This window comes from Hyperolius riggenbachi, chromosome 4, assembly GCF_040937935.1.
Source record: "Hyperolius riggenbachi isolate aHypRig1 chromosome 4, aHypRig1.pri, whole genome shotgun sequence".
Lineage (NCBI taxonomy): Eukaryota > Metazoa > Chordata > Amphibia > Anura > Hyperoliidae > Hyperolius > Hyperolius riggenbachi.
This window is the reverse complement of record NC_090649.1, coordinates 313,629,782-313,652,427: the sequence shown is the minus strand read 5'-3', so window position 1 is coordinate 313,652,427 and position 22,646 is coordinate 313,629,782.

Sequence of the window (22,646 nt, the reverse complement as noted above, 5' to 3'; positions counted from 1 at the left end):
CAGACCAACACAGCGCTACCTCCAGCCAGGCCTCAGCAATCACCACCAGCCAGGCCAGTACAGCATTACCACCAGCTAGGCCTCAGCATCACTGCCAGCCATGCCAGCATAGCATAACCACCCCAGGCCAGCCGAAGATAAGACAGATGCCAGGTGAGGGTACTCTGCCTATTTATGTGAAATGCTGTGTATTTATGGTATTTAAGTTACACCACTGCTAGATTCATGTACATTTGACCCCACCCATGACCACGCCCACCTCGTGCTGTAAGGCCATGCCCATTTTTTACGCGCGCCACAAATTCACTATCCTTTGGTGCCCAGGGGTGCCCCGGATCTCCCAGGATCCTAGCAACACCCCTGTTTAATGATGTTGAGATCAGGGCTCTGTGGGGGCCATACCATCATTTACAGGACTTCTTCTTTACACTGAAGATAGTTCTTAATTATTTTGGCTGTATGTTTGGAGTCATTGTCTGGCAGCAGAATAAATGTTAGGCCAAGCAAACGCCTCTCTGATGGTATTGCATGATGCATACGTTTCTGCCTGTATTTCTCAGCATTGAGAACACCATTAATCATGACCAAATCTCCAACTCTACTGCAGCCCCAAACATTCAAGGAACCTCCACCATGTTTCACTGTGGCCTGTAGACACTCATTATTGTAGTGCTCTCCAGCCCTTCGATGCACAAACTGCCCTCTGCTACAGCCAAATATTTCAAATTACGACTCATCAGTCCAGAGCACCTATTGCCATTTTTCTGCACCCTATTTCTCATGTTTTTGTGCATACCTGAGTCGCTTGGCCTTGTTTCCATGTCTGAGGTATGGCTTTTTGGTTGCAATTCTTCCATGAAGACCACTTCTGGACAAACTTCTCAGGGCAGAAGATGGGTGTACCTTGGTCTCTCTGGTTTCTAAAATGTAGGATCTGATGGCACTGCTGGGCATCTTCTGATTTTGAATAGTAGCCTTGATGTGCCTTTCATCACTGCATTTACGATCCTCAACATTGCCCATTTATTTGAGCTTCTTCAAAAGAGCTTGAACTGCACATATTGAAACCCCAGTCTCATTTAAAATATTTGCCTGGGAGAGAACTTGCTGATGCAATATAACTACTTTAGGTCTTGTTGCTGTGCTCAGTCTTGCCATGACATGAAACTGTCTTCCACAACCTCAACTTGTTTGCAGAGTTTGGCTGTTTCTTACCCGGCGAGGTAGCAGAGGCTGTTCCTTGCCCTGTTTTAAGCCTCCTACATAGCTGTTTCAATTCATGACTGTGTTTCAACCTACATGTGACATTAATGATTATTAGCACCTGTTTGGTATTATTGGTTTATCATATACCTGACACAGACGTGCAGAGCCCACACATGGGCAGACCACACAACTTGCATTCAAAACAGATGCAGGAAAGGAGGATGCTGGCCCCAAGGACAGTCCGCGCACCGACAGCCTAATAGTAGACCCCTCCATGACAATGATGTGCTCCCCCGGAAGAGACCCACTAGCTAAACCTAACCACCAGCTGACAGCCAAAACATACTTTGAACCTGAGTCTGCTAGCCATAAATGGTCTACACATTTTCCAAAGAACAGGAAAAAGATTGGCAGAGCTCAATCAGACAGCAACTGAAATGAAACTAACAGAGGTGTGCACCACCCCCAGGGACTTAAATTACACACCCTGAATACAAATCAGATGCAAAACTATGCACTAAATCCTAATCCAAATAATTTGAATGCAAATTCAATGCAAAATTGAATGCAAACCAGATGCAGCCATCCACAAGCAGACCTGGGTTCAATTCCCAGCCAAGGTATGTAAGCTGGCTTTTGAAACACTACAATTCCCTGGAAGACAAGACCCTCCTCCCTCTGGGAGGAGGGAGTGAGGGGAGTAATAGAAGGAATAACAATCAGGAACAAGCCTACAAGAGCCTAACTAAACTCTTCCTAGCAGAGTCTGGCAGCAGCTGTCCCTTAACTAATTACTGTAGGCAGACGAGTGAGCAAAACGACAGGAGAACCTTGCCTTTTATAAGGGGGGGGTGGGGCTCCAGAAGTGAGTGCAGTCTGATTGGCGACAATGTGCCTGCTGACTGTGATGTAGAGGGTCAAAGTTTTGCTCAATGGAGCATTATGGGGGCGAATCGAACTCCCGCAAAAGTTCGCCTTTGCCAGCGAACGCGAACCACCTAAAGTTCACCTGAAACCGTTCGCGGGCGAACCGTTCGGGCCATCTCTACACAGAAACAGTTAGCCTCCTGTGTTGACATATTAGCACATAACTCAGCACACACCTCTGCAAAGTTCAGACAGAGCTGAAAGCTCAAATTACTTGCAGATAAGGGAGAATTAAACAGGCTGTTCTCTCTAAAAACACACAGGGCAGATTTCTCTGTGTTTTCCTTGTCTACTGTGCAATATTGTAGGTCCACTTTAACCACTTCTGACCGCCTAACGCACAGAGGCGGCCGGGAAGTGGACCCCGCAAGGACCGCCGTATAGACAAATGGCGGCGGTCCTTGTAGGGGCATGGGCGGAGCGATCGCGTCATCCGTGATGCGATCCTCCGCCTCCGCCTGGCGCCGCTCACCCGCCGCAACATCCCGCCGGCCATACGGAAGCGCCGGCAGGATGTTAACCCGACGATCCCCCTGCCCCCTGCTCCCTCCTGATCACCCCCCCACCCCTCAGATTCTCCCCAGACCCCCCCCCCCCAGACCCCCCCCCATGTACTGTATGCATCTATCCACCCTGATCACCTGTCAATCACCTGTCAATCACCTGTCAATCACCCGTCAATCACCCCCTGTCACTGCCACCCATCAATCAGCCCCTAACCTGCCCCTTGCGGGCAATCTGATCACCCCCCCACACCAATAGATCGCCCGCAGATCCGACATCAGATCACCTCCCAAATCCATTGTTTACATCTATTCTCTCCTCTAAACACCCACTAATTACCCATCAATCACCCATCAATCACCCCCTATCACCACCTGTCACTTTTACCTATCAGATCAGACCCTAATCTGCCCCTTGCGGGCACCCAATCACCCGCCCACACGCTCAGATTGCCCTCAGACCCCCCCTTATCAATTCACCAGTGCATTAATTACATCTGTTCTTCCCTGTAATAACCCACTGATCACCTGTCAATCACCTGCCAATCACCTATCACCCATCAATCACCCCCTGTCACTGCCACCCATCAATCAGCCCCTAACCTGCCCCTTGCGGGCAATCTGATCACCCACCCACACCATTAGATCGCCCGCAAACCCGCCGTCAGATTACCTCCCAAATGTATTGTTTACATCTGTTATCTTCTCTAAACACCCACTAATTACCCATCAATCACCCATCAATCACCCCCTATCACCACCTGTCACTGTTACCTATCAGATCAGACCCTAATCTGCCCCTTGCGGGCACCCAATCACCCGCCCACACGCTCAGATTGCCCTCAGACCCCCCCCCCTTATCAATTCGCCAGTGCATTAATTACATCTGTCCTTCCCTGTAATAACCCACTGATCACCTGTCAATCACCTGCCAATCACCTATCACCCATCAATCACCCCCTGTCACTGCCACCCAACAATCAGCCCCTAACCTGCCCCTTGCGGGCAATCTGATCACCCACCCACACCAATAGATCGCCCGCAGATCCGACATCAGATCACCACCCAAGCGCAGCGTTTACATCTATTCTCTCCTCTAAACACCCACTAATTACCCATCAATCACCAATCAATCACCCCCTATCACCACCTGTCACTGTTACCCATCAGATCAGACCCTAATCTGCCCCTTTGCGGGCACCCAATCACCCGCCTACACGCTCAGATTGCCCTCAGACCCCCCCTTATCAATTCGCCAGGGCATTATTTACATCTGTCCTTCCCTGTAATAACCCACTGATCACCTGTCAATCACCTGTCAATCACCCATCAATCACCCCCTGTCACTGCCACCCATCAATCACCCCCTGTCACTGCCACCCATCAATCAGCCCCTAACCTGCCCCTTGCGGGCAAACTGATCACCCACCCACACCAATAGATTGCCCGCAGATCCGACATCAGATCACCACCCAAGCGCAGTGTTTCCATCTATTCTCTCCTCTAAACACCCACTAATTACCCATCAATCACTCATCAATCACCCCCTATCACCACCTGTCACTGTTACCCATCAGATCAGACCCTAATCTGCCCCTTGCGGGCACCCAATCACCCGCCTACACGCTCAGATTGCCCTCAGACCCCCCCTTATCAATTCGCCAGTGCAATATTTACATCTGTTCTGCCCTGTAATAACCCACTGATTACCTGTCAATCACCTATCAATCACCCATCAATCACCCCCTGTCACTGCCACCCATCAATCACCCCCTGTCACTGCCACCCATCAATCACCCGCTGTCACTGCCACCCATCAATCAGCCCCTAACCTGCCCCTTGCGGGCAATCTGATCACCCACCCACACCAATAGATCGCCCGCAGATCCGACGTCCGATCACCTCCCAAGTGCAGTGTTTACATCTGTTCTCTACCCTAAACACCCACTAATTACCCATCAATCACCCCCTGTCACTGCTACCTATTAGATTAGACCTCTATCTGCCCCTAGGGCACTCAATCACGCGCCCACACCCTCAGAATGCCCTCAGACCCCAGCCCTGATCACCTCGCCAGTGCATTGCTTGCATCTATTCCCCCCTCTAATCACACCTTGAGACACCCATCAATCACCTCCTGTCACCCCCTAGCACACCTACCCATCAGATCAGGCCCTAATGTGCCCCGTGTGGGCTCCTGATCACTCGGCCAAACCCTCAGATCCCCCTCAGAACCCCTTCCGATCACCTCCCCAGTGCATTGATTGCATCTATTTTCCCCTCTAACCACCCCCGGAGACACCCATCAATCACCTCCTGTCACCCCCCTAGCACTCCTATCCATCAGATCAGGCCCAATACAACCTGTCATCTAAAAGGCCACCCTGCTTATAACCGGTTCCACAAAATTCGCCTCCTCATAGACCACCTGTCATCAAAATTTTCAGATGCTTATACCCCTGAACAGTCATTTTGAGACATTTGGTTTCCAGACTACTCACGGTTTTGGGCCCGTAAAATGCCAGGGCGGTATAGGAACCCCACAAGTGACCCCATTTTAGAAAAAAAGACACCCCAAGGTATTCTGTTAGGTGTATGACGAGTTCATAGAAGATTTTATTTTTTGTCAAAAGTTAGCGGAAATTGATTTTTATTGTTTTTTTTTCACAAAGTGTCATTTTTCACTAACTTGTGACAAAAAATAAAATCTTCTATGAACTCGCGTACACCTAACGGAATACCTTGGGGTGTCTTCTTTCTAAAATGGGGTCACTTGTGGGGTTCCTATACTGCCCTGGCATTTTAGGGGCCCTAAACCGCGAGGAGTAGTCTAGAAAACAAATGCCTCAAAATGACCTGTGAATAGGACGTTGGGCCCCTTAGCACACCTAGACTGCAAAAAAGTGTCACACATGTGGTACCGCCGTACTCAGGAAAAGTAGTATAATGTGTTTTGGGGTGTATTTTTACACATACCCATGCTGGGTGGGAGAAATTTCTATGTAAATGGACAATTGTGTGTAAAAAAATCAAACAATTGTCATTTACAGAGATATTTCTCCCACTTAGCATGGGTATGTGTAAAAATACACCCCAAAACGCATTATACTACTTCTCCTGGGTACGGCGGTACCACATGTGTGGCACTTTTTTACACCCTAAGTACACTAAGGGGCCCAAAGTCCAATGAGTACCTTTAGGATTTCACAGGTCATTTTGCGATATTTGGTTTCAAGACTACTCCTCACGGTTTAGGGCCCCTAAAATGCCAGGGCAGTATAGGAACCCCACAAATGACCCCATTCTAGAAAGAAGACACCCAAAGGTATTCCGTACGGAGTATGGTGAGTTCATAGAAGATTTTATTTTTTGTCACAAGTTAGCGGAAAATGACACTTTGTGAAAGAAAACAATTAAAATCAATTTCCGCTAACTTGTGACAAAAAAATAAAAACTTCTATGAACTCACCATACTCCTAACGGAATACCTTGGGGTGTCTTCTTTCTAAATGGGGTCATTAGTGGGGTTCCTATACTGCCCTGGCATTTTAGGGGCCCTAAACCGTGAGGAGTAGTCTTGAAACAAAAATGACCTGTGAAATCCTAAAGGTACTCATTGGACTTTGGGCCCCTTAGTGCAGTTAGGGTGCAAAAAAGTGCCACACATGTGGTATCACCGTACTCGGGAGAAGTAGTATAATGTGTTTTGGGGTGTATTTTTACACATACCCATGCTGGGTGGGAGAAATACCTCTGTAAATGACAATCTTTTGATTTTTTTACACACAATTGTCCATTTACAGAGGTATTTCTCCCACCCAGCATGGGTATGTGTAAAAATACACCCCAAAACACATTGTACTACTTCTCCCGAGTACGGCGATACCACATGTGTGGCACTTTTTTGCACCCTAACTGCGCTAAAGGGTCCAAAGTCCAATGAGTACCTTTAGGATTTCACAGGTCATTTTGAGAAATTTCGTTTCAAGACTACTCCTCACGGTTTAGGGCCCCTAAAATGCCAGGGCAGTATAGGAACCCCACAAATGACCCCATTTTAGAAAGAAGACACCCCAAGGTATTCCGTTAGTAGTTTAGCGAGTTCATAGAAGATTTTATTTTTTGTCACAAGTTAGCGGAAATTGATTTTAATTGTGTTTTTTCACAGTGTCATTTTCCGCTAACTTGTGACAAAAAATAAAATCTTCTATGAACTCACCATACTCCTAACGGAATACCTTGGGGTGTCTTCTTTCTAAAATGGGGTCATTTGTGGGGTTCCTATACTGCCCTGGCATTTTAGGGGCCCTAAACCATGAGGAGTAGTCTTGAAACAAAATTTCTCAAAATTACCTGTGAAATCCTAAAGGTACTCATTGGACTTTGGGCCCTTTAGTGCAGTTAGGGTGCAAAAAAGTGCCACACATGTGGTATCGCCGTACTCAGGAGAAGTAGTATAATGTGTTTTGGGGTGTATTTTTACACATACCCATGCTGAGTGGGAGAAAGATCTCTGTAAATGGACAATTGTGTGTAAAAAAATTAAAAAATTGTCATTTACAGAGATATTTCTCCCACCCAGCATGGGTATGTGTAAAAATACACCCCAAAACACATTATACTACTTCTCCTGAGTATGGCAATACCACATGTGTGGCACTTTTTTGCAGCCTAACTGCGCTAAGGGGTCCAAAGTTCATTGAGCACCTTTAGGCTTTACAGGGGTGCTTACAATTTAGCACCCCCCAAAATGTCAGGACAGTAAACACACCCCACAAATGACCCATTTTGGAAAGTAGACCCTTCAAGGTATTCAGAGAGGGGCATGGTGAGTGCGTGGCAGATTTCATTTTTTTTTGTCGCAAGTTAGAAGAAATGGAAACTTTTTTTTTTTTTTTTTTGTCACAAAGTGTCATTTTCCGCTTACTTGTGACAAAAAATAATATCTTCTATGAACTCATTATGCCTCTCAGTGAATACTTTGGGATGTCTTCTTTCCAAAATGGGGTCATTTGGGGGGTATTTATACTATCCTGGAATTCTAGCCCCTCATGAAACATGACAGGGGGTCAGAAAAGTCATAGATGCTTGAAAATGGGAAAATTCACTTTTTGCACCATAGTTTGTAAACGCTATAACTTTTACCCAAACCAATAAATATACACTGAATGGGGTTTTTTTTATCCAAAACATGTTTGTCCACATTTTTCACGCTGCATGTATACAGAAATTTTACTTTATTTGAAAAATGTCAGCACAGAAAATTAAAAAAAATCATTTTTTTGCCAAAATTCATGTCTTTTTTGATGAATATAATAAAAAGTAAAAATCGCAGGAGCAATCAAATAGCACCAAAAGAAAGCTTTATTAGTGACAAGAAAAGGAGCCAAAATTCATTTAGGTGGTAGGTTGTATGAGCGAGCAATAAACCGTGAAAGCTGCAGTGGTCTGAATGAAAAAAATAAGTGGCCGGTCCTTAAGGGGTAGAAAGCCCTAGGTCCTCAAGTGGTTAAGCTGGCCATACAGTATACAATGTCATTTTTTTTATTGCAATTACAGTCAATATTACAATCTATATTATGGTTGACTGACCAAAAATAGACATTCTGGTTCACTCTTTCTAACATAGTATCAATCATAATAATGATCACAAATACTTAAATCCACTTCAATTTATGATCGATCAGACATTTTTGTCTAATGGATTGTCTACTTGGGCAAAAACTATTATGGTGTTCCTCTCTGTATTTTCAGAAGTCCAGTACTGAAATTGGAAATTGCTGTTATTTGGATATTTTTAAATTAAACAAACATTTTCAATTGAGACAATATAAGTTATGTTACATATCTTAAAAATGTATACATTTCATTGATGAGTATACAATCAGGTACGTTTTATATATATTCTAAGTGTTGCAATTTTCATTGTAGCCTGTATAAATAAAGTAAAATGATGTAGAGAGAAGCTTTGATTTAGTAACACCTGTTATAGGATGGGAGCTAAAATAACGGCAATAACCCCATCATTATATTTTACAAAACTACTTAAAATGTAAATGATGAATTATATGCTGTGGAGAAATGTGATTTGGCTATCATGCGGAGAGTTTGTACAGGAAGTGCTGACAGTTGTCATGTTCACATTGCTGTTTAACTCATACAAATTAAGCTTCCCTTCAGAGCTACAACAAATAATGTAATTTACCTGCAATCCCGACCTAACTCTCTGCTGACACTTTTGTTAAGTTTCCGTTACATACTTGACAGCACGAAAGCCAAGCTATTGAAGATTCAAATGAACATCTCACAAGTACGTTGTTTTTAGTGCTACATACAATTATGCTTAGTATTTTAAATAAAATACATAGGGCCCGATCCAATTCACTTTTTTCCTTAGTTTTCTCTTAGATGATATTTTCACATCTTATCAATAAAATGCGTGTAAATTCATGTTGCTACCAGCAACCAAGAAAATACTCAGAATAATTTTGACAGTACTTCTTCACATACGTTTTTGGTGCTTTTTCAATTGCAGAGTGCTGAAAAGTTGCTTTAACCACTTGACGACCACAGTGGTAACCCCCCTCAAGACCAGGCTCTTTGTTGCACTGGGCTGTGCAGACTTTTCAGCCTCCTGCACAGCCCAGCTTAGGAGCCCAGTGATCGGACTCACCTCCTTTTCTTGTCCCTTAGTGGACATGCCGCCGGAGGGGTCCGATCGCTGCTGCCACTTTGTTTTTTTTGGGGGTTTTTTTCTAACCTCATCGAGGCTCTCTCTCCCTCCCCTTCCCTCCTTCCCTCCAATGTCTGCATTGGAACAGGACAGCGATTCGTCCTGTTCCACCTCTCATAGGCATCAGCCTATGAGAGGACAGTGCTCCCCGGCAATCAGAGCCCGGGAATCGCCGATCTCGTACAGCACTGCGGCCCCGGCAGCGCTGTACGCTTGTAAACAAAGGGGATTTATTTCCCCTTGCGTTTACAAGCATTTACAAGTGTTCCGTGAAGTGGCAGGGAACGATCGCGTGTGCGTGTGGCCTTTCCCTAGGAACCTGCAGCCCCAGGACTTGACGGCAATTGGCATAGGCGGTCCTGGGGCTGCCATCGCATTCAAGCCCATTGGCGTGAGGCGGTCTTTAAGTAGTTAAACAGAAGACAATTATGATTGACTAGGCTAGAGAGTAATATTGAGCTGGGGAGGGAGGGAGTGAGAAGAGTGGGGAGGGGATGGGGATGTTACTATTATATTGCTCATTAACCGGTTAAAATATATGTAACAATTTACAGAAACAAGCAAATAAAATATATTTGAAAAAAAAACCATCTTCCAAGAGAAAACGTAGGAGAAAAAGTGAATTGTATTGTGCCCTTTGTATCTGTGATTCAACCAACATCTTCACAACTATGGTGGTGATGAAAAATGGGTCTGAAAAAGGTGCAATAGATGTTGGGAGAGGTTCAGGGTATCCAGCATTGTAGCAGTGACAAGCAGCAAGTCTGGAAAAGGTGCAGTGGCTATCAGGAGAGTGTTTGGGCTCCCAGCATTGTAACAGCGGTGAATGGCAGGTCTGGGAGAGGTGCGGTGGATGATGGGAGAGTGTCGGAGTTGGAGTGCCTGATGTTGTCCTCCCTTCTTCAATGAGCACAACTATTACAGGTGATGTTGATTGTGCATGTATTCTAACCATTAGGCTACACATACAACTATCTATTTTTCAAGCCAATTTGATCACTTTGAGCAAATCTGTTGATCAATCATTGCCCCCACATATCCAATCAATTCCCTTTTGATTAATTTTGAACACTTTATTAATTAGAAAGTCTAATTGGAAATGTTGGAACATTTTTATGTCTCGAGACTCGGATGGGACTCGGATGGTACTGCATCAAGCAGTACATTTCTTGCAGTTTAACTGAAGCTACCAAGACAAAGCAAGTCGTGAACTGTGGGGATCAAGAAGAATGGCTGAGTAAGTATGACTCTCTTCCCTCCTGGCTCCTGCGGTGTTCGGCTCTCTCCTCCTCTTACTCATACCATCTACCTCTTATGTCAGCATGTGCTAGGTCTTGGCTTGATGATGTCATCATCCGGGGCCCACTTCTGAGACTAGAGAGCGGTAGTACAAGTGAGAGGAGGAGAGAACCAATTGCTGCAAGAGCAAGGAGTTATACTTACAGCCACGCTTCCTCTGCTGCCAATCTCTGTAAGGGGTAGACATCAAATAAGGGCGCCAGGAAAAAAGGACGTGGGGTATAGCAAAAATTTTAACATTATGGCCTCAATTCACTAAGCTTCTCTCCTGTCTTTAATAACTCTTCTGAGCTGTTTCTACAGTTATCACCTTGGTGATAACTGTAGAAACAGCCCAGAAGAGTTATTAAAGACAGGAGATAAGCTTAGTGAATTGAGGCCATTGTCTAGAACAAAATTTGTATTGTCTATAATCACAAAATATCCTCTATAACAATGAAAACAGAAATATATTTACAGTCGTAATAAGCATAGTAAAACACTGGTGAATATTACCGATATTTTACTACAACTAAACCAAATCCTACTCTCAGATAGGACCCTCCCCTTACGATGCCTAACCCTAAGATCCCCCTGGTGGTTCCTAACTCTAAGACCCCCCTGGTAGTGCCTACCCTTAGAACCCCTGGTGGTGCCTAACCATAAAACCCCCTTCCTGATGCCTAACCCTAAAACCCCCTTTCTTCGCTGCAAATAATGTCAATACAAAAATCGATACATTTGAAAGATAACATTTCAAACTTCTATTTTTTAAAACACTAATTCTCAAAATGAAAAATGTCGGTGCCCAATAGCCAATATTTTACTTTAGTGCCTATGGGGTGCTCAAATAGTCCATTAGCCCCAGGTGCCCAAATGTCCTGATTCTGCTAGGGTAACTACTAGACTACCATGGATAAGAAAAGGGAACACCACTAGACACCAGAGAATTCTTAAAGGGGAAGGGGAGACACCACTAGACTCCTAGGTAATACCTTAAAGAGGAAGGAGAAAGGGCCACTAGACTACCAGGGAAAGCTATTAGGGTGGAGGGTGGGAGGCATTAAACTACCAGGGAGAGCTGTGGGAAAGAAAAGGGCAACATGACTAAAAAGGAATGCTGTAAAGGGGAAGGGGGACCACAGGGCTACTAGGACCTACCTTAAAATGAAAGAGGAAACCACTAGACTACATAGGAAAAATATGAAGGTGAGGGGGAGCAATAGACCCCAGGGAAGGCTATACTAGACTCAGGGGTAATATATAAATAAGAAAGGAAACCGCTAGTTCACCAGGACAAGCTATAACAAAAAGATGTAGGCTATTATTAAAAATAAAATTTTGCCACATCTTATAGCCCTGACCACTTATGAAACCACACCTCCTGCATATAAAGCAACTACTTACAATTTATATTAACCTTTTATTCCCCCATTTATATTGTAGCAGTACTAGGAGGAAAAATCTACCTAATGCAGAAAAATATACCTTTATTACAAAATTAAATATCACCATCATACATTGCAGCAGCAACAAAATTTAAGTTTTATAATAAACAGCCTTATTAAATTAGGGTGGTATATTATCTACAGTAGCACTTTTCATTTTAAAATAAAAGTGGTGAAAAATGTGAAACTGCATTTTTTTCAATTTTGTTAATTTGCATAGGAGATAAAATAATTCATGAAGGTGAAAAGTACCCAGAGAAAGTCTAAAAAAAACTATGTTTATATCATTAAGGTGTCATATGTAGTGATTAAGTTATTGCTGATTAAATAGGGGCATAGCCGATATGTCAAATCTGATCTAATCCATAAGGGTCAAACAGGTTTAGGTGCAAAGTGGTTAAGAAGTAATAGCACATGGCCACCATGGAAGCCAAAGGGACACACACTACTACCTTTTCTGGTGATCAGTAGTGGTCAAGAATTAAGCTGTGAAACAACATTATAATACCACTGAGGAATGGATACTGCAGCAGTGACCCCTATACAACAACATCTTATCCTATTTTTATAAACCTAAAGTAAACAAAAAATGGTAATCAGAATTTGATAAGTAGAGAATGGTGAGGTGACTCTATTTTAGCAGATTGGAAAATAGATTGATTAAACTGCAATATACTTTTATCAATATGCAAAATAAAAATGTCAACATACATTATCATATCATAATTAATCTGAAGTGGGGATGCACTTCAAGTCTACTCTAAAGGTATATTTTTTATATTGATTTACTTAATCTCAAGTGATGTCAGATTACAAATAAAAAATAAAAACTTACCCACCCATTTGTCTGCTCCCCCAAAAAAACTTTATTTCAATTTTTTTAATCTGTGCATCTCTGGACCTGAATTTGGAACCCATGTCCCCAGTGGTGGCGCCAGGGGGGTGCTTTGGGGTGCTGAAGCAGCCCCTAAATTTGTCCAAGCACCCTGTTAGCACCCCCCAGTGTGAACTGACTTTCGGTGTCTAATAGACGCCGCGTCAGTTCACCGGCAGCAGCAGCCCGCAGCTCCAGCAGCGGCAAAGCAGGGCTACAATAAAATGGCGCACAAAGCCCTGCTCTGGATACTCTGAGTCTGCAGTGCAGGGCTTTGGGAGCCATTTTCCCGTAGCCCTGCTCTCAGCACGGGAGTTCCAGTTGCTGGCTGGCAGAGGATCGTGGGAGCTTTGCGCCGGATGGAGGCCGGAACAGGAGGTCTGCTGCAGTTGAGTAAATGTTTTCTTTTTAAATTTATTAGCAGGTGTATTTGCTGGGCAAGTCTGCCACATGATTGAAGTGTTTTCTGGGCAAGTCTGCCACATGATTGAAGTGTTTTCTGGGCAAGTCTGCCACATAATTGAAGATGTTTTCTAGTCAAGTCTGCCACATGATTGAATGTATTTTCTGGTCAAGTCTGCCACATGATTGCACGTATTTTCTGGTCAAATCTGCAAACAAGATTGAAGTGTTTTGTGGTCAAATCTGCCGACATGATTGAACGTATTTTCTGGTCAAATCTGCCACATGATTGAATGTGTTTTTTGGTCAAATCTGCCGACATGATTGAACGTATTTTCTGGGCAAATCTGCTCACATTACGTGGATTTTCTTGAGAAAAACTGCACAATTATGTGAATTTTCTGGGAAAAGGGTCACCAAAACTAGGTGAAATAATAATATTGAGGCTGCCATATTTATCTCCTTTTAAGCAATACCAGTTGCCTGGCTGCCGTGCTGGTCCTCTGCCTCTAATTCTTTCAATCATAGACCCTGAACAAGCATGCAGCAGGTCAGGGGTTTCTGACAATATTGTCAGAACTGACAAGATTAGCTGCATGCTTGTTTCTGGTGTAATTCAGTTCACTACTGCAGCCAAATAGATCAGCAGGGCTGCCAGGCAACTAGTATTGTTTAAAAGGAAATAAATATGGCAGCCTCCATATCACTCTCACCCCGGGTTCACTTTAAATTACAGTTAGCAGCGCCCTCATCCGGCCATAACCACGCCCGTTTTTTTGCCGTGGCGCATTATAGCAGGTGGCAGGTTATAGCCACATCCTTTTTTTGGGATCATCAGCTACCCCAGAAGTCGGTCCAGCACCTGCATAGCACCCCCCCCCCAAAAAAAAAAAATCCTGGAGCCGCCACTGCATGTCCCCTATTATGCTTCTACAACTATAGAAAGAATACGTTAATTATTGTTTTCTTTGGTTAACATTGGTCTCACAAAGTAGTGGTGAGGCATAGACAACATGTAACAAGCTAAAGAAGAGAAACTTTTATAGAGCAACCTTTTTATAGATAAACTGAACTACTATAACTATAGGCACAGTTAATCAGTTAATATGTTTCACAGTGGTTCCATTAATTGGTGGTTTGACACTGGAGAAACAGAAACAAAATCAAGAAACAACTGTACCCTTTAATGGAACCACTGTGAACTGTGCTGTTCTCAAATGTATGCACAGTAAAGCTGTTTAACACAGAAGGTCACAGAAGAGGAGGTGTGATAATGACAGCAACTGAAACAAATCATGGATTAACTTTGCAGTGCTTGTATAACATACTGAACTGGAAACTAATTTAGTACCCTAGTCACAGCAGAAAGCAATGATTCTGGATAATGAGTGCTTTACAACTATACTATACACCACTAATCCCTGTCTGGCACAAACACAAACCCTGATTACCTGTACAAAGTAAAAAGATCCCACAAATCCTTATTAAGACCCTCATAACAATATAAATCAGTCCTTAAATAGCCTAACTAGGCAGCAGCACTGCTTGACTATCTAGCTCTTATTTCTTTGTAAAATAGATGTGATTAATAAATCCACTAGGATGTCTGCCAGCCCCAAGACACCACCCAGATTGTGTTGTTCTTCAGCAATTTAACTGGAGGGCTGTAACACCAGGACACTATGGGATCAGATTTGTTTATCCAAATAATGCAAAATTTCTATCTTTCCAAACTGCACTGAATGCCAAACTTTGGGTTGAATTCACTTTTGACTTGAATCCAAATAGCAACACTAAGCAGTTATAAGATCAATTGTCACATATTTGTTCTATTATCATTTATAGCTCATTTACAGCTAGACTGATGATCGGTTTACTTCATCTTGCATTCTCACTTTATTATGCTTTCATAAACTAGACCAGCGATGGCCTGAGTCAAACTAAAATATGGAATTTATAAATATGGTGCCACTGAGCCAGCAATGCAGAATTTTAGTTTTCCAGATATTCATAAGATCAATAAGTCTTAGAGTAAAATTATCTGAAGACCTGAGCTGACAGACCAGAAATCCTAACTTTTACAGCTGGATAACACATACTGGGCCATATGCAATTCACTTTTTGTCCTAGGTAATATTTTCACACTTTGTCATAAAATGCCCTTTAACCTCCCTGGCGGTCTATTAAAACCGCCAGGGGGCAGCGCAGCTCTTTAAAAAAAACAATTTTTGTTTTAATCATGTAGCTAGCCTAGCGCTAGCTACATGATAGCCACTGTGCATCGGCATCCCCCCACCCCTTCCGATCGCCTCAGGCGATCAGCGCAAACAGGAAATCCCGTTCAGAATGGGATTTTCTGTTTGGCTTCCCCATCGCCATGGCGACGATCGTCATCGACGTCATCAACGTCGTGACATCATCGGGAGTCCCGATCCACCCCTCAGCACTGCCTGCCACTGATAGGCCAGGCTGCGCAAGGGGTCTGGCAGGGACGGCATGGCGGGTAGCGGCGAATCGGTGTGGAGCGGCAGCGATCGGGAAGTACACCTGAGGTCGGGCTTACCGCCAGGGAGGTTAAACCACCAGAGGGCTAGAAAATTTTTTAAATAATTTTGACACTACTTTTTTGCCAATTTTTATGTACTTTTTTCAATTGTAAAATGCTTAAAAGTTATTCTAAGGAGAATATGAAAATCATCTCATAGTAGATAGCGCAGGAGAAAAAGTTAATTGAATATGGGCTGTAGGGTCTGATCCAAATCATTTTTTCTCCTAAGTTTTCTCCTAGGAGATATTTTTTCATCTCTGTTTAACCAGTTCGGCCTATCTGGACGAGTTTCCTCGTCCAGATAGGCACTGCTACTTTCCCTGTGTGGTGCGCGCGATCGGGCGCATGCACCCGCCGCCCGCTGCTAGCCCCCTGATCAGTGAATGGGAATATAATTCCCATTCACCGATCTAACTTCCCCGCAGAAATACCGACGCTTTCTCTCCAGAGAGCGCGGTATTTCTGCCCCCAGGAAACTTTTCCCCAGCATTTTAGTTCCTGGATGCGAGATCGTTCGCATCCAGGACTTTTTTCACTGTGGCCATCTTGTGGCCAAATAGTAAACTGCACCCACATACATTTTTGATTAAAAAAATATATAATTTTACATTTAAAATTAGCAGTTTCCCTCCCACACCAAAAATTACCCACATACACTTTTTTTATAAAAAAAAAATAATACAATTAAAAAAAAACAAAAACAACATAAATAGTTACCCAAGGGTCTGAACTTTTTAATTATGCATGTCAAGAGAATATGTTATTATATTATTTAAAATTATAAGCTTATAAATAGGGATGGACGCAAATTGAAAAAACGCTCCTTTATTTTTAAATGAAATATCGGCACCACAAATTGTGATAGGGACATCGTTTAAATGTTGTAAGAACCGGGACATATGGGCAAATAAAATACATGCATTTTAATTACGGTAGCATATATTAATTTCAAACTATAATGGCCAAAAACTGAGAAATAATGAATTTTTTCCGTTTTTTTCTTATTCTTCCTGTTAAAATGCATTTACAGTAAAGTGGCTCTTAGCAAAATGTACCCCCCAAAGAAAGTCTAATTGGTGGCGGAAAAAACAAGATATAGATCAATTCATTGTGATAAGTAGCAATAAAGTTATAGGTGAATGAATGGGAGGTGAACGTAGCTCGGATGCATGAGATTTTCGGCACTGCGGCGCTGAACCGGTTAAAATAACTTTACAGGACTCTGCAATTGAAAAAAGTATAAACAAGTAGGTGGAAAAAGTCCTGTCAATATTATTCTGAGTATTTTCTTGCGTGTTGCTATAAGACATTTTTTTATAAGATGTAAAAATATCACCTTGGAGAAAAAGTGAAGTGGAACGGGCTCAATGGCCCTTATTCAATTCACTTTTCCCCCCATGTTTTCTTGTAAGAGATAATTTTTCATCAGCACTACGAAAATGAAAAATTACCAAAAAGTAGGTGGAAAAGTACTGATGAAATTATTCTGAGAATTGTCTCGCTTGCTGGTGGCCTAAAATGCATTATTTTTATTAGGTGTGAAAATATGACCCAGGTGAAGACTAAGGAGAAAAAAGTGTCTTTATTACCTGTGCCTTCCAGGCTCCACAGGTTGAATGGTATTAGGAATGTCTTGCATATTCATTCGTCTTTGTCCCTAATAAGCCAGCCCAAATTGTCTGAGCACAGCTTTCTTAAAGTGTAACTGTCGGGCATAAAATCAAAAATCAATTCTTTATTTTTATCTGGTAAACAAGTAATATGGATGCTAACCAGGTAATCCAAAAGTTAAAATCACTATTACTTTTCTTGTTGATAAATGATCATTCCCCAGTTTACCTGACTCTTATTTGTTACACACAAAATTTGGTACGCAAAAAGGAAGTTGCAGGGCATGCTGAGTTGTCCTTTTTTGCTACTCTACTTTTCTCTCAGACTTAGCTAATGCAGCCTGATTGGCTGAAGCCTCTTTCCCTCCCCCCTTTTCCCCTCCCACACCTCTGCTCCTCTCTGATTGGCCCGTATTTCTCATGCTGAAACAATGCACTTTCTATAGTGGAGGCATACATAATCAGGCAGAGGAGAGTAAGGGCAGACATGACATCAGGATTGGCTTCAGAATAGCCACACCTACAATGGGAAATGCTAAGAAGGATTTTCTCTTTTTTTACTGTAGAAAAATCACTCAAATCAAACCGTGGACAGTGCAATACATATGTTATGTAAGTAGTGCAAGTATTTATACACTTACATATATGAGTTAGTATGGCTGGCATCTCCTCTTTAAATGTTACTGTTTATGTACTTGCCAGTGGATGGCATTTCTTACAAATAATTGCCTGCATCAACATTAGTGGATCTACATTGGCTTCTTAACTATTCTGAAAATAACAGTAGGCTATCCTAAATAATGTTCTTTACCTTTTTCTGTAAAGTAAGGGAAATAAGTATTTGATCCCCTGCTGATTTTGCACAATAGCCCTCTGGTCAAGTCCAAGAAATAAACATTCTATACTTGTTATGGTAGGTTTATTGTAGCTGTGAGAGATAGAATAACAACAAAAGAACCCTCAAAATGTTAATGCCCCAAAGTCACTATATAAGTCCACATGGGAACGATACAAAAGTACAAGATACAAACGTGTAGTAGTGCAAGACACTATTTTGCATGTGATGATAGCTGTTTTCTGAGATAAAGGAAAATGTCCATATATAATTCAGGTCTACTTTTCAATTTCATAAAATATCAAAGAGACACTTGACAGTAAAATAAACCAATTTCTATTAAAATGATAGTAGCTTTGCAAACAAAAACTATGTGTGGAGCTAGGATAGCTTTTGCTTGCAATGAAATTCCTGCATTTATGTACACTTTGAGGTTGAACATCATAATCTCAGAATCTCTTCATGGCCATTCTTTCTAACTAAGAAGATGTTTAAACATAAACCATTTTTGCATTTTTGTTTTTTGGTACCTGATGCGGATTTCCAAAATTGTCTCCGTGTGCCATTGCAAGATTGTTTGCTTAGATTAAACTGCTTGTGAGCCATCCAAATTCCTCAACCTGATATTCCATCATCACCCACATGCAGTAGTTAGGGAGAGGAACTGGGAAGGACAACAAAGGTTTCCTGTAGATCTATAGATAATCTGGACCAGTGGGAAGCCTGAGCAGGAACTTCTGAAATCATATAACTGCTAATGTAATAACCTTCAGCATAGATACATTTCAAGTACATTCGCTAATACAGTTCAACATGACCCAGACAGGGGCTGCAATCTTTTACCAGTAATGGAGGACCTATCTGCCTAGCATTTCTTTTTTCTTGAAATGTTTTGAGGGTGTGTTTGTTTTTTTACCCAGTTATGAATGATCATTGTTTTCTGGAAAGCAAGGCAAACTTTATTGCAATTGTATGGATAAAAAAAATTAACATGATGGAACAGTTTTTCTCTTACAATATTTTCACATTGTCTATTTGCTATAATCCATCAAAAGGGAAATTTCCATTGGTAGTGTATAGGAAGAAAATAAATTAATGGGATCAGCAAATAAGAAAAAAAGATTTGCTCGCTTTCTTCTACAAATGAAGAAAATTAAAAAGGGATATTGCAGCACAATGTATGTAATTACATGGCAAGTATAATGTAGCTTGGTTCATTTGTCATCCTCTATTTAATTTGATAGACCTTATAATGACTTTGTTAAGCAGTAGACTCCAGAATATATGTCTGAAAATAACCTTCTGGGCTGAATTCATCAAATGGAACTTAAGTCATATTTTCTAGTTCCTATTTGTTTTGAAAAATATAGATTAGCTTTGTCAAATGTTAAAACACTTCCTATGATTATTTAACTCAACTATTATTCATATATTTCACAATTCAATAAATTGATTTTTGAACTTGATGGTTAAACACGATTGACGTATGTATTTTTTCAACCCAAATAACTATGTAACTATGTAACTATGATTTATTGCAACAATTACGTATTTTACTTTCTTGTTTGTCAAAATGCATTTTTTCATCCACTTCTATATAGAATTTATCTTCCAACCTTGATAACTGAAGAAGTCTAACTAAAACCTTTACATAAAAGAGCACAACTAAAATGTGTAAAAGACAAAGACAAACACTTATATCATGCTTTTCTCCTGGAGGACTCAAAGCGCCAGAGCTGCAGCCACTAGGACCCACTCTATAGGCAGTAGCAGTGTTAGGGAGATCTGCCTAAGGTCTCATACTGAATAGGTGCTTGCTTACTGAACAGGCAGAGCCGAGATTCGAACCCTGGTCTCCCGTGTCAGAGGCAGAGCCCTTAACCATTACACCATTACGCGATCCTAATCATGAATGAAGAAGATCTGTAGTGTTCCTTTTTAACCAGTTCGCCCTATCCTCATCCAGATAGGCACTGCTGCTGCCGCCGGCTGGTGCCCGCCGCTAGCCCCCCGATCAGTGAATGGGAATATAATTCCCATTCACCGATCTAAATTCCCCGCAGAAATACTGACGCTTTCTCTCCAGAGAGCGCGGTATTTCTGCCCCCAGGAAACTTCTCCCCAGCATTTTAGTTCCTGGATGCGAGATCATTCGCATCCAGGACTTTTTTCACTGTGGCCATCTTGTGGCCAAATAGTAAACTGCACCAACATACATTTTTAATGAAAAAAATTATATTACATTTAAAATTAGCAGTTTCCCTCCCACACCAAAAATTACCCACATACACTTTTTTTTATTAAAAAAATAAATAAAAAATACAATAAAAAAAACAAAAACAACATAAATAGTTACCCAAGGGTCTGAACTTTTTAAATATGCATGTCAAGAGAATATGTTATTATATTATTTAAAATTATAAACTTATAAATAGTGATGGACGCAAATTGAAAAAATGCACCTTTATTTCTAAATAAAATATCGGCACCATAAATTGTGATAGGGACATCGTTTAAATGGCGTAATAACCGGGACAGATGGGCAAATAAAATACATGAGTTTTAATTACGGTAGCGTATATTAATTTCAAATTATAATGGCCATTAACTGAGAAATAATGATTTTTTTTTCATTTCTTTCTTAATCTTCCTGTTAAAATAGATTTAGAAAAAAATAAGCCTTAGCAAAATGTCCTACCCAAAGAAAGCCTAATTAGTGGCGGAAAAAACAAGATATAGATCAATTCATTGTGATAAGTAGCAATAAAGTTATAGGCGAATGAATGGGAGGTGAACGTTGCTCGGATGCATGAGATTTTCGGACTGCGGTGCTGAACCGGTTAAATAAAAGGCCAGTTGCTTTCATGTTAGTCTTTCAGCTTTAGTAGTGGCTGAGTAAAGCAGCCGGTGGTCACTTTATACTCATTTTGAGTCAGTGTATCACAAAGTATTCAAAGAGGAAATGTAGTGAAAAGAATGTAATGAATACAAATGCTTAATTTTTTTATTACTTTATCAATTATTTAGTCGGTGTTTGCTCACTGTAAAATCTTCCCTCTCCCTGATGTATACTGTGAAAGTTATCACAGGCGGCAGCATCGTTAGCCACAATGTTATGGACTACGTTACGGACTCACAGGTCCCTCAGACCTTCACCAGGTGCTTCATGCACCTGGTGAAGGACATGTGAGTCCGTAACATGTAGTGGTGCTCGTGTTCAGCAATGCATAGCAATGTTTTGCAGCCAGTGGTGTGCCGCATCTTTCTTATTGTGGTTGGTTCCAGCATCATTTTGAGCAATCCAGTCGATGCTTGGCACCGGCATACTACCAGGTTCCATATGCCTGTTGTTTCCGTGGCATCATATGCGTGGCAGCATCGTTAGTACTGGCATTGTTTCTGAGAATTCCACAGCCAGTACAAAATATACTTGGTCTCTCAGAATACTCAGAGGGGAGGAAGTCTTGTAAATACAGTATCTAATCAGCCTAGACTAAGCATCAATGGGATTATATACAGTATGCAACAGCAATATATAGCTGTAAGTATTGTTTCTAATGCTGAAACCAGGAAAATTACTGGAAAAGTGCGTATCCTGAATAACTTACTGCCTTCTACTATAATTCATTATGGTGCCCAGTAAAGTAGCATTTTTAAAAGATGGTCATCAAAAATGGTCTTTGGGGGCTTTATTTTAATAATAACATTTTTATTAGGACAAAATGGAATAAACAATCAGGGCCCATTTCCACTTGAGCTGCACTTGTTTGTGAGATGCACAGCGGCACTTCCGGCTCCCATCAGCCGTGCCATGCATGGCTTTGGGATTCCCAGCCTCCCGCACCATTTCAGATGGCAATATCAGCCGAATCACTAGCACAAGCGATTTCACCGTCTGCGCCATTGTACCATATGGCAGAGTCTCCCCACATGTTGGGCTGTTGGGGGTGTGGCAGCATTATTTACCTTTGAGGGGTTGTTCCCTAGTCCCCTGCCTGTATGCACTTCACTATCTTCTTCAGCCAGGGCTGCAGCTGCAGCAGTTTTATGCACACACAGTAATAGCATACATCCCTGGCCATCGCAATGCATTCTGGAGGATGTAGTCCTTCAAATACACTGAAGGACTGTATCTACATGCACGAATTGCAGTGATTGGGGACACACGCTTTGGCCATAGGCACTTCAAACTGTGGTGCCTGCAGTTATGGATGGAAAAGATGGTGGAACCCATACAGTGCAGACAGGGGGCTAGGGAGCAGCCCCTGAAGTTAAGTAGTGA